The sequence below is a fragment of the Convolutriloba macropyga genome, unplaced genomic scaffold, assembly GCF_964194025.1.
Source record: "Convolutriloba macropyga unplaced genomic scaffold, txConMacr16.3 SCAFFOLD_5425, whole genome shotgun sequence".
NCBI lineage: Eukaryota > Metazoa > Xenacoelomorpha > Acoela > Convolutidae > Convolutriloba > Convolutriloba macropyga.
Genome location: NW_027449682.1, coordinates 1 through 13,299, shown reverse-complemented (window position 1 = coordinate 13,299; position 13,299 = coordinate 1). Strand labels below are relative to the sequence as shown.

General features: G+C 45.2%; 1 pseudogene; it reads left to right on the top strand.

Moving 5' to 3' along the window:
- The first annotated feature begins 12,836 nt into the window (after positions 1-12,836).
- LOC142355241 (5.8S ribosomal RNA) lies at positions 12,837-12,988 on the top strand (annotated as a pseudogene).
- Positions 12,989-13,299: the final 311 nt, after the last annotated feature.

Below are 13,299 nucleotides of genomic sequence, written 5' to 3'. Positions count from 1 at the left end.
AGCTAGCTTGAGCTTGAGCTAGCTAGCTAGCTTGAGCTTGAGCCAGCTAGCTAGCTTGAGCTTGAGCTTGAGCTAGCTAGCTTGAGCTTGAGCTTGAGCTAGCTAGCTAGCTTGAGCTTGAGCTAGCTAGCTTGAGCTTGAGCTAGCTAGCTTGAGCTTGAGCTAGCTAGCAAGCTTGTGCTTGAGCTAGCTAGCTAGCTTGAGCTTGAGCTTGAGCTAGCTAGCTTGAGCTTGAGCTAGCTAGCTTGAGCTTGAGCTAGCTAGCTTGAGCTTGAGCTAGCTAGCAAGCTTGTGCTTGAGCTAGCTAGCTAGCTTGAGCTTGAGCTTGAGCTAGCTGGCTTGAGCTTGAGCTAGCTAGCTTGAGCTTGAGCTAGCTAGCTTGAGCTTGAGCTAGCTAGCTAGCTTGAACTTGAGCTAGCTAGCTAGCTTGAGCTTGAGCTAGCTAGCTAGCTTGAGCTTGAGCTAGCTAGCTAGCTTGAGCTTGAGCTTGAGCTAGCTAGCTTGAGCTTGAGCTTGAGCTAGCTAGCTAGCTGGAGCTTGAGCTAGCTAGCTTGAGCTTGAGCTAGCTAGCTTGAGCTTGAGCTAGCTAGCTAGCTTGAGCTTGAGCTAGCTAGCTAGCTTGAACTTGAGCTAGCTAGCTAGCTTGAGTTTGAGCTAGCTAGCTTGAGCTTGAGCTAGCTAGCTTGAGCTTGAGCTAGCTAGCTAGCTTGAACTTGAGCTAGCTAGCTAGCTTGAGCTTGAGCTAGCTAGCTAGCTTGAGCTTGAGCTAGCTAGCTAGCTTGAGCTTGAGCTTGAGCTAGCTAGCTTGAGCTTGAGCTTGAGCTAGCTAGCTAGCTTGAGCTTGAGCTAGCTAGCTTGAGCTTGAGCTAGCTAGCTTGAGCTTGAGCTAGCTAGCTAGCTTGAGCTTGAGCTAGCTAGCTAGCTTGAACTTGAGCTAGCTAGCTAGCTTGAGCTTGAGCTAGCTAGCTAGCTTGAGCTAGCTAGCTAGCTTGAGCTTGAGCTTGAGCTTGAGCTAGCTAGCTTGAGCTTGAGCTAGCTAGCTAGCTTGAGCTTGAGCTAGCTAGCCAGCTTGAGCTTGAGCTAGCTAGCTAGCTTGAGCTTGAGCTTGAGCTAGCTAGCTTGAGCTTGAGCTTGAGCTAGCTAGCTAGCTTGAGCTTGAGCTAGCTAGCTAGCTTGAGCTTGAGCTTGAGCTAGCTAGCTTGAGCTTGAGCTTGAGCTAGCTAGCTAGCTTGAGCTTGAGCTAGCTAGCTTGAGCTTGAGCTAGCTAGCTTGAGATTGAGCTAGCTAGCTAGCTTGTGCTTGAGCTAGCTAGCTAGCTTGAGCTTGAGCTTGAGCTAGCTGGCTTGAGCTTGAGCTAGCTAGCTTGAGCTTGAGCTAGCTAGCTTGAGCTTGAGCTAGCTAGCTAGCTTGAACTTGAGCTAGCTAGCTAGCTTGAGCTTGAGCTTGAGCTAGCTAGCTAGCTTGAGCTTGAGCTAGCTAGCTAGCTTGAGCTTGAGCTTGAGCTAGCTAGCTTGAGCTTGAGCTTGAGCTAGCTAGCTAGCTTGAGCTTGAGCTAGCTAGCTTGAGCTTGAGCTAGCTAGCTTGAGCTTGAGCTAGCTAGCTAGCTTGAGCTTGAGCTAGCTAGCTAGCTTGAACTTGAGCTAGCTAGCTAGCTTGAGCTAGCTAGCTAGCTTGAGCTTGAGCTTGAGCTTGAGCTAGCTAGCTTGAGCTTGAGCTAGCTAGCTAGCTTGAGCTTGAGCTAGCTAGCTAGCTTGAGCTTGAGCTAGCTAGCTAGCTTGAGCTTGAGCTTGAGCTAGCTAGCTTGAGCTTGAGCTTGAGCTAGCTAGCTAGCTTGAGCTTGAGCTAGCTAGCTTGAGCTTGAGCTAGCTAGCTTGAGCTTGAGCTAGCTAGCTAGCTTGAGCTTGAGCTAGCTAGCTAGCTTGAGCTTGAGCTAGCTGGCTTGAGCTTGAGCTAGATAGCTTGAGCTTGAGCTAGCTAGCTAGCTTGAGCTAGCTAGCTAGAGCTCGACCTATGAAAAGCTGCGCAAACACTTATTCTATAATAATTGCGAAAATTAAAAATTTCACAAGTGAAAAGCTGCATAAACAGTAATTCTATGTGTGGGGCATTATTAGGGGGAGGTGTCTTGTCAAAATATGGCTGGACTAAAGACCTCAACCCAGATAGGGTGGAAGGCCCTATGATCGGTCTGTTACTAATCGGTGACCGATAAAGACCTGACCAAGGCCTGTAGTAAGCTTGGTTAGGCATTACAGGAGATAACACTAAGACCGAGGGGTCTTAGAGAGCCCTCTAGCGGGGCGAATAGAGCTAGATCGAGCCTTGGGAAAGCTAGATCGAGCAGGACTGAAGCTAAAGGATAGACCGAGAGGTCTGTCTGGTCCTCCTAGAGAGGCCAAGAGAAAGTACGAGAAGCCAACTAAAGCTTGATCGGGCCTTCAGCAAGCACGACCGAGCTGTACCGGAGCTAACACTAAGACCGAGGGGTCTTAGAGAGCCCTCTAGCGGGGCGAATAGAGCTAGATCGAGCCTTGGGAAAGCTAGATCGAGCAGGACTGAAGCTAAACGATAGACCGAGAGGTCTGTCTGGTCCTCCTAGAGAGGCCAAGAGAAAAAACGAGAAGCTAACTAAAGCTTGATCGGGCCTTCAGCAAGCACGACCGAGCTGTACCGGAGCTAACACTAAGACCGAGGGGTCTTAGAGAGCCCTCTAGCGGGGCGAATAGAGCTTGATCAAGCCTTGGGCAAGCTAGATCGAGCAGGACTGAAGCTAAGCAAGAGACCGAGAGGTCTGTCTGGTCCTCCTAGAGAGGCCAAGAGAAAGTACGAGAAGCCAACTAAAGCTTGATCGGGCCTTCAGCAAGCACGACCGAGCTGTACCGGAGCTAACACTAAGACCGAGGGGTCTTAGAGAGCCCTCTAGCGGGGCGAATAGAGCTAGATCGAGCCTTGGGAAAGCTAGATCGAGCAGGACTGAAGCTAAACGATAGACCGAGAGGTCTGTCTGGTCCTCCTAGAGAGGCCAAGAGAAAGTACGAGAAGCTAACTAAAGCTTGATCGCGCCTTCAGCAAGCACGATTGAGCAAGACCGGAGCTAACACTAAGACCGAAGTGTCTTAGAGAGCCCTCTGGTGGGGCGAATAGAGCTAGATCGAGCCTTGGGAAAGCTAGATCGAGTAAGATTGAAGCTGAAAGAGTGTCAGAGGAGCAAATGAACCTCCAAAAAGTGAAAATCAAATTTTAGAAAAAACACAAGTTAAATACTGCATGGACAGTATTTCTATGTGTGGGGCATTATTAGGGGGAGGTGTCTTGTCAAAATATGGCTGGACTAAAGACCTCAACCCGGATAGGGTGGAAGGCCCCATGATCGGTCTGTTACTAATCGGTGACCGATAAAGACCTGACCAAGGCCTGTAGTAAGCTTGGTTAGGCATTACAGGAGTTAACACTAAGACCGAGGGGTCTTAGAGAGCCCTCTAGCGGGGCGAATAGAGCTAGATCGAGCCTTGGGAAAGCTAGATCGAGCAGGACTGAAGCTAAGCAAGAGACCGAAAGGTCTGTCTGGTCCTCCTAGAGAGGCCAAGAGAAAGTACGAGAAGCTAACTAAAGCTTGATCAGGCCTTCAGCAAGCACGACCGAGCTGTACCGGAGCTAACACTAAGACCGAGGGGTCTTAGAGAGCCCTCTAGCAGGGCGAATAGATCTAGATCGAGCCTTGGGAAAGCTAGATCGAGCAGGACTGAAGCTAAACGATAGACCGAGAGGTCTGTCTGGTCCTCCTAGAGAGGCCAAGAGAAAGTACGAGAAGCTAACTAAAGCTTGATCGGGCCTTCAGCAAGCACGACCGAGCTGTACCGGAGCTAACACTAAGACCGAGGGGTCTTAGAGAGCCCTCTAGCAGGGCGAATAGAGCTAGATCGAGCCTTGGGAAAGCTAGATCAAGCAGGACTGAAGCTAAACGATAGACCGAGAGGTCTGTCTGGTCCTCCTATAGAGGCCAAGAGAAAGTACGAGAATCTAACTAAAGCTTGATCGGGCCTTCAGCAAGCACGACCGAGCTGTACCGGAGCTAACACTAAGACCGAGGGGTCTTAGAGAGCCCTCTAGCAGGGCGAATAGAGCTAGATCGAGCCTTGGGAAAGCTAGATCGAGCAGGACTGAAGCTAAACGATAGACCGAGAGGTCTGTCTGGTCCTCCTAGAGAGGCCAAGAGGAAGTACGAGAAGCTAACTAAAGCTTGATCGCGCCTTCAGCAAGCACGATTGAGCAAGACCGGAGCTAACACTAAGACCGAAGTGTCTTAGAGAGCCCTCTAGTGGGGCGAATAGAGCTAGATCGAGCCTTGGGAAAGCTAGATCGAGTAAGATTGAAGCTGAAAGAGTGTCAGAGGAGCAAATGAACCTCCAAAAAGTGAAAATCAAATTTTAGAAAAAAACACAAGTTAAATACTGCATGGACAGTAATTCTATGTGTGGGGCATTATTAGGGAGAGGTGTCTTGTCAAAATATGGCTGGACTAAAGACCTCAACCCGGATAGGGTGGAAGGCCCTATGATTGGTCTGTTACTAATCGGTGACCGATAAAGACCTGACCAAGGCCTGTAGTAAGCTTGGTTAGGCATTACAGAAGATAACACTAAGACCGAGGGGTCTTAGAGAGCCCTCTAGCGGGGCGAATAGAGCTTGATCAAGCCTTGGGCAAGCTAGATCGAGCAGGACTGAAGCTAAACGATAGACCGAGAGGTCTGTCTGGTCCTCCTAGAGAGGCCAAGAGAAAGTACGAGAATCTAACTAAAGCTGGGTCGGGCCTTCAGCAAGCACGACCGAGCAGTACCGGAGCTAACACTAAGACCGAGGGGTCTTAGAGAGCCCTCTAGTGGGGCGAATAGAGCTAGATCGAGCCTTGGGAAAGCTAGATCGAGCAGGACTGAAGCTAAACGATAAACCGAAAGGTCTGACGGGTCCTCATAAGAGGCATGGAGAAAGATCTGATACTAAAGTACCTCTCGGAAGTAATAAAATATGCCTGATGAAGCCGGGTATGATGTTTGTTGTTTGATGGCATTCATCGATTAGGTCTGGTGGATTCCCCATTACTCAGTGGGATAAATAGTAGAGGCTCCTACAGGGGTGAGCAAAGCGAGATCAAGCCTTAGGCAAGCTAGATCGAGCAGAACTGAAGCTGAAAAGCAAAATAAATGACAGGTCTGTCCAAATCAATAAACTTGAAATCCAGTGTGGTCACCACGGGTCACGAGGTGAATTCCTAGCGATTGTCTGCTGAACGTATAGGAAGGCCCGAAACGAACGATAATTTCATTGCACAGTGGAGATACTATACGTTCAGGAGTAGCATACATCGGGTTTGATCTATGATCATGTCTGGTCTCCGAGGATCCACCGGGTTACCAACTGGCACCGCTGTACTGGGTGTAAAACTGGGCCACCCTGAAGTCCCGGGTGTAAAACTAGGTGCCTCTGTGCCAAAGTAGCGGCTTGCGTAGTGCATTATGCCTCCGGCTTGCGAAATGGTTATAAGCAATAACAACAGGACGCCGCGGGGTGTTCACTTAAAGGAGTAACGTTCTCTCAAGGGAGGGGATCTAAAAATCTTGATAAAACATTTATTCTATGCAAAATTTGTGCGCAAATTTTGCAAAGTAAAAAGCTGCACTGTAGCAAATTCTATGTGTGTAGCATTATTAGGGAAGTGTTGTTTGATGGCACCTCTCTACTTGATGCACCAAAGAACTACCTTGATGGCTCATGACCGCTGGTAATCTGTCGTCGCTAGTAGTTCGGAACTGAGAACAAATATGTTCGCAAATTACAACAATTATACAGCATATTGCTGAATAAAGCAGAACCGAATAATACTCAGTGACTTTACACCAAGACTGACTAATGTCTGGATTGTATCGTCCTACTCGAGTAAGGCGAAGAAAAGCTAGAAAGATACGCTTTTCACAAAGCAGGCTTAATGCATGCAAACCAAGGAGGAAGGAGTGATGCCCCTCCTTATAATAAGCAGAACCAAATAAAGAACAGACAGCATCATCTGTACAGTGACCAAGAAGAGGTGAAACTTCTGTATGTGAAAAGGCAATTTGAGCGAGATTTATTAGCAGACTAGTATTATGTTGTTTCTAGTAGGCGAAAGCCGAAACATCAACATGTGAAAATCTGATATTAAATCCTCAATCATTTTCCCTAGTATTATACAGCTATGAGTAACCTTAATTGGACACGGCAATTATTGCTGACCGGTGAAACTTTCGCATGGGAAAGACACACACACTTCTTGACAAAGCAATAAGTATTATGCTGTTTCTAGTACGCGAAAGCAGAAACATCAGCATGTGAAAGTTGTGAAGTTGAAGAATTTTTGTGTTGAGTACGATGTTGTTACTAGTAACCATGTCGACAGCTGAGAACTGTTCTCTAACCAATAGAAGGTGAAACTTCTGTATGTGAAAAGGCAATTTGAGCGAGATTTCTTAGCAGACTAGTATTATGTTGTTTCTAGTAGGCGAAAGCCGAAACATCAACATGTGAAAATCTGATATTAAATCCTCAATCATTTTCCCTAGTATTATACAGCTACTAGTAGCCGTAATTGGTCAGGGAAACATTGTTGACCGGTGAAACTTCACATGGGAAAGACACACAAATTACTTGACAAAACAATAAGTATTATGCTGTTTCTAGTATGCGAAAGCAGAAACATCAGCATGTGAAAGTTGTGAAGTTGAAAAGTTTTTGTGTTGAGTACGGTGTTGTTACTAGTAACCATGTCGACAGCTGGAAAGCTGTTCTCTAACCAATAAAAGGTAAAACTTCTGTATCTGAAGAGGCGGCGTGATTGAGATTTTTAACAGACTAGTATTATGTTGTTTCTAGTAGGCGAGAGCCGAAACATCGACATGTGAACATCTGGTTTTTAAATCATGAGTCAATTCTCCCTAGTATGATACAGTTGTTAGCCGGTATTGGTAACAGTAGAACAGAGATTTGGAGGGCAAAACCTGCTCATGGGAAATGCTCACAGAGCGCTATCTACCAGTACACATAGTATTATGCTGTTTCTAGTACGCGCGAGCCGAAACATCAGCATGTGAAATGTGTAATCGTGGGTAACTCTAAGTGTGTAGAGTACTGTGTAGTAACTAGTAGCCATGCCAAAGCATGCATTGAAACTCTTCGTGATTTAAAAAGCTCAAAGCAAGATTGACGAGGCCGCAAGGCTATGTCTTTCTAAATTCGAACAAATCGAAAGATTGTTCAAAGTACAATTAAACTGATTGATCCTGTCAGTTGCCATATGCTTGTCTGAAAGACTAAGCCATGCATGTGCAAGCGAAGCTTGAAAAAGTGGAACCGCGAATGGCTCATTAAATCAGTTACTATCTATTAGTTGATTTGCAAGCTAAATGAATAACTGCGGTAACCCTGCAGCTAATGCATGCTGATTGTCCGACACTGTCGGAGACTTTTACAAGACTACACCGGGTGATTTGCTAAGTACAGACACATCCCGTGATGAGTCCTAGTAACTGAAAGATCCCAGATAGCTTCGGCTTGGGGACGGAACTTCCGAATTTCTGACCTATCAACCTATGATGGTAGTGTAACGGACTACCATGGTTGACGGGTAACGGGGAATCAGGGTTCGATTCCGGAGAGGGAGCCTTAGAAACGGCTACCACATCCAAGGAAGGCAGCAGGCACGCAAATTACCCACTCTCCGCACGAGGAGGTAGTGACTAGAAATAATGATATGAACCTTTATGGTTTGTAATCAGAATGGAATGGACTTAAAAGCTCCATTGATGAACGAGTAGAGGGCAAGTCTGGTGCCAGCAGCCGCGGTAATACCAGCCTCTACAAGCGTATGCAATAGTTGCTGCGTTTAAAAAGCTCATAGTTGGATCTGTTTGAGTAGAACGGCAACATGGTCTTCAGTTAAATCTGTTGACTCGTTCCGCTCATCCTTCGCATCGAAGAAATAGTTTGCACTTAAATGTGACGAACTGTGGAAACGGTGTTTTCACCCTGAGAAAATTAGAGTGTTCAAAGCATCCTTTGGGATCGAATAATAAAGCATGGAATAATGGAGAATGACCCGCTACTCGATTGATGCCGGTTGGCTGAGTGCGGTAATGATTGAAAGGAACAGACGGGGGCATTTGTATTGCTACGTTAGAGGTGAAATTCTTGGATCGTGGCAAGACAAACTACTGCGAAAGCATTTGCCAAGAATGTTTTCATTAATCAAGAACGAAAGTCAGAGTATTGAAGAGGATTAGATACCCTCGTAATTCTGACCATAAACTATACCAACCTACAATTTGTCAAAGTCGATCTTGACTTGGCAAGAGATTAACCGGGAAACCAAAGTTTATTGGTTCCGGGGGAAGTATGGTTGCAAAATCGAAACTTAAAGGAATTGACGGAAGGGCACCACCAGGAGTGGAGCCTGCGGCTTAATTTGACTCAACACGGGAAAACTCACCCGGTCCAGACATCTTAAGGATTGACAGATTGAATATCTTTCATGATTATATGGGCGGTGGTGCATGGCCGTTCTTAGTTAGTGGAGTGATCTGTCTGGTTAATTCCGATAACGAACGAGATCTTCTCCATCTAAATAATGAAATTCACTATATGTGAATTCAAACACTTCTTAGAGGAACTATGCGGAATTAAATACCGCAGATGAAGTGAGGCTATAACAGGTCTGTGATGCCCTTAGATGTTCTGGACTGCACGCGCGCTACACTGTGTACTTTTAGATTGAGTACTCAGCCCTTGGTCCGAAATGGACTGGGCAATCAGAGAAAAGTACAGCGCTTCAAGGGGATCGTCTGTTGTAACTTGCAGACGTGAACCAGGAATTCCTGGTACTTATGAGTCAACAACTCATAGGGATTACGTCCCTGCCCTTTGTACACACCGCCCGTCGCTACTACTGATTGGATAGTTAAGCAAGAATTGCAAATTCCTACTGTTGGGACTTCGGTCTCCGGCAACGGGATGAAGCGGATCGAGCTTAATTGTCTAGAGGAAGTAAAAGTCGTAACAAGGTTTCCGTAGGGGAACCTGCGGAAGGATCAGTGATTGATTCCTTCGGGCATGGCTGCTGGTAGAGGCCATGTCTGTAGTGCGCATGACGCTCTGTCGCTAGAGATTGCTTGGCAACCAATCTCGAATTATGTATCGAGCTCAAAAACTACTTGTGTGGATACATAGTTCAGCAGTCATGGCAAGGGACTGCTTAAAGGGAGACTAGTTAGCAAAAGCAGCCTAGCAGAACTGCAGCTATCTAGATCTCAGAAGCTGGGTTATAGAAGCCCAGCTATAGACTTGTGAATGAGAAAGGCCTAAAAAGGTCCACAAGTCGCGTGGTTAGAACCGACACGCAAAAATCCCAGCGAGTGACAGAGCGTTGCGCTGTTCAGTGGGAAAGAGTTGAGCTACTCGGGGCGCCCACTGAACTTGCTCCGAGCCAAAGGCTCGAAAAAACACAGCTTAGCCTCAGATCCTTTACATAGAAGGCTAGCTAAAATAAACTTACCTTGGACGAGGGTAAAGTTTAGTCAGTTCTTATAGGGGAGAGTAATCCACAGCTTCTCGCCCTCTGAACATTCTCCCAGATATGTAGGTCTGGGAGAGTCTCCTCCTGTTCTTCGGAATCTGGAGGTAGACAAAGACAGTACGATACGATCTTGCATCGGGATGACTAACCGATAATGATCATAATCTGACAATTTTTCCGGCTTGAGGCACCGGAGTCAGATTAAAGACACATACTGAACTAAAGGCGTATGTGCAAAGCTTGTCGGAGTGTAGAGAGTCAAGCTGAGTTGACTCGTCACGTGGTGATGACAACAGCCATGTGCAAAACACTCACAACTTTATCGTCTATGTGGAAAAGGTTGCTAACAGCGCTCTCTATGAGAGGCCCTCGCATATAACTATACGAGGAAAAGGCGATAGAGTTGTTTGAATGTGGGGCAGGTTCATCGACAAGCTAAGTTGATCACATTCTTGTTGTGGCATCCTACTAGAATTGGTCACGGTCTGCACCAACTCTCCCCAAGTTGGCCAGACTTAAAACTAGAAATAAGGTTTGCAGCTATGTGAACCTAGAAACTGTAAAGGAGTTGAAAGAACTTAAAGGAATTGAAAGAGGCCTTGAGGTATATCCTCTTGGTAAAGACCCACAAAAGCTCACAAAAGTGGCTTCGAAGGGCAAAACTGGTTCATCCAAAACAATTGGAGAGCTTAAAGCAGAACCAATTCGAATGAAACACTATTGGTGAAACTTCATCATGAGAACGTCACAAGCTGATCACGCTCTATGATATGACTAGTATTATGTTGCTTCTAGTAGGCTAAGCGCAAGCCGAAACATCAACATGTGAAAGTCGTAGAATTTTGCAATCAAACTGTGGCTAGTACTGTGATGTTACTAGTAACCTGGTGTTCCGTCATATGGCCAAGAGAGCATTTGAAGGCGAAACTTCTGCATGGGAAAGCTGCATCATGATCAAAATTTTATATCGAGTATTATGTTGACGTTAGTAGGCCTTGGCCGAAAACGCAGCATGTGAAAGGTATAGATAAAAGTTATTGTTGCAGTCAGTACTGTGTAGTTACTAGTAGCTGGATTTAAGCTCAAAATGAGACACTGTTGGTGAAACTTCATCATGAGAATGTCACAAGCTGATCAAGCTCTATGATATGACTAGTATTATGTTGCTTCTAGTAGGCTAAGCGCAAGCCGAAACATCAACATGTGAAAGTCGTAGAATTTTGCGATCAAATTGTGGCTAGTACTGTGATGTTACTAGTAACCTTGTGTTACGTCATATGGCCAAGAGAGCATTTGAAGGCGAAACTTCTGCATGGGGAAGCTGCATCATGAACAAAAGTTTATATCGAGTATTATGTTGACATTAGTAGGCCCTGGCCGAAAGCGCAGCATGTGAAAGGTATAGATAAAAGTTATCGTTGCAGTCAGTACTGTGTAGTTACTAGTAGCTGGATTTAAGCTCGAAATGAGACACTGTTGGTGAAACTTCATCATGAGAACGTCACAAGCTGATCACGCTCCATGATATGACTAGTATTATGTTGCTTCTAGTAGGCTAAGCGCAAGCCGAAACATCAACATGTGAAAGTCGTAGAATTTTGCGATCAAATTGTGGCTAGTACTGTGATGTTACTAGTAACCTTGTGTTACGTCATATGGCCAAGAGAGCATTTGAAGGCGAAACTTCTGCATGGGGAAGCTGCATCATGAACAAAAGTTTATATCGAGTATTATGTTGACGTTAGTAGGCCCTGGCCGAAAGCGCAGCATGTGAAAGGTATAGATAAAAGTTAGCGTTGCAGTCAGTACTGTGTAGTTACTAGTAGCTGGATTTAAGCTCGAAATGAGACACTGTTGGTGAAACTTCATCATGAGAACGTCACAAGCTGATCACGCTCTATGATATGACTAGTATTATGTTGCTTCTAGTAGGCTAAGCGCAAGCCGAAACATCAACATGTGAAAGTCGTAGAATTTTGCAATCAAACTGTGGCTAGTACTGTGATGTTACTAGTAACCTTTTCTTACGTCATATGGCCAAGAGAGCATTTGAAGGCGAAACTTCTGCATGGGGAAGCTGCATCATGAACAAAAGTTTATATCGAGTATTATGTTGACGTTAGTAGGCCCTGGCCGAAAGCGCAGCATGTGAAAGGTATAGATAAAAGTTATCGTTGCAGTCAGTACTGTGTAGTTACTAGTAGCTGGATTTAAGCTCGAAGTGAGACACTGTTGGTGAAACTTCATCATGAGAACGTCACAAGCTGATCACGCTCTATGATATGACTAGTATTATGTTGCTTATAGTAGGCTAAGCGCAAGCCGAAACATCAACATGTGAAAGTCGTAGAATTTTGCGATCAAATTGTGGCTAGTACTGTGATGTTACTAGTAACCTTGTGTTACGTCATATGGCCAAGAGAGCATTTGAAGGCGAAACTTCTGCATGGGGAAGCTGCATCATGAACAAAAGTTTATATCGAGTATTATGTTGACGTTAGTAGGCCCTGGCCGAAAGCGCAGCATGTGAAAGGTATAGATAAAAGTTAGCGTTGCAGTCAGTACTGTGTAGTTACTAGTAGCTGGATTTAAGCTCGAAATGAGACACTGTTGGTGAAACTTCATCATGAGAACGTCACAAGCTGATCACGCTCTATGATATGACTAGTATTATGTTGCTTCTAGTAGGCTAAGCGCAAGCCGAAACATCAACATGTGAAAGTCGTAGAATTTTGCAATCAAACTGTGGCTAGTACTGTGATGTTACTAGTAACCTTTTCTTACGTCATATGGCCAAGAGAGCATTTGAAGGCGAAACTTCTGCATGGGGAAGCTGCATCATGAACAAAAGTTTATATCGAGTATTATGTTGACGTTAGTAGGCCCTGGCCGAAAGCGCAGCATGTGAAAGGTATAGATAAAAGTTATCGTTGCAGTCAGTACTGTGTAGTTACTAGTAGCTGGATTTAAGCTCGAAGTGAGACACTGTTGGTGAAACTTCATCATGAGAACGTCACAAGCTGATCACGCTCTATGATATGACTAGTATTATGTTGCTTATAGTAGGCTAAGCGCAAGCCGAAACATCAACATGTGAAAGTCGTAGAATTTTGCGATCAAACTGTGGCTAGTACTTTGATGATGCTTGTAGCCAACCGAATTGGTTGAAAAGCCCAATAAGTAAGCTAACTTGGGAGAGCTTGTTGGAAACCAAATGCTACTAGATTGGTCCAAATACATCCTTCAACAGGGGATCACTTGGCTCGCTTTACGAAGAGGAGCACAGCTATATGTGTTAATTCGGTATGAATCGCAAGATTTGTTTACCGACCTCTCTAACGCAAAAGGCGGTCTCGGCTTCGGCTGTTGACTGCGTCCGATTCAGGGTTATATAACTCTCGATTGAACACATTGATGTTCTATTGTTGGTGCTTCCAATAAAATTGGAACACTTAAAGCAGAACCGATTCAAATAATAGCATTCTGATCAATGATTGCATTCCTTGATCAAGAACTGCTGGAGTCATTGTGATGGCGAATTTTCTTCATAAGAAAATTGCAAAGAGACGGAACTTAATGAGACTAGTATTATGTTGTTTCTAGTAAGCGGAAGCTGAAACAGCAACATGTGAAAATCAAGTTTTGTTCAATGATCTCGAGGCGATAAGTACTATGAAGCAACTAGTAGCCTAAGCATGACT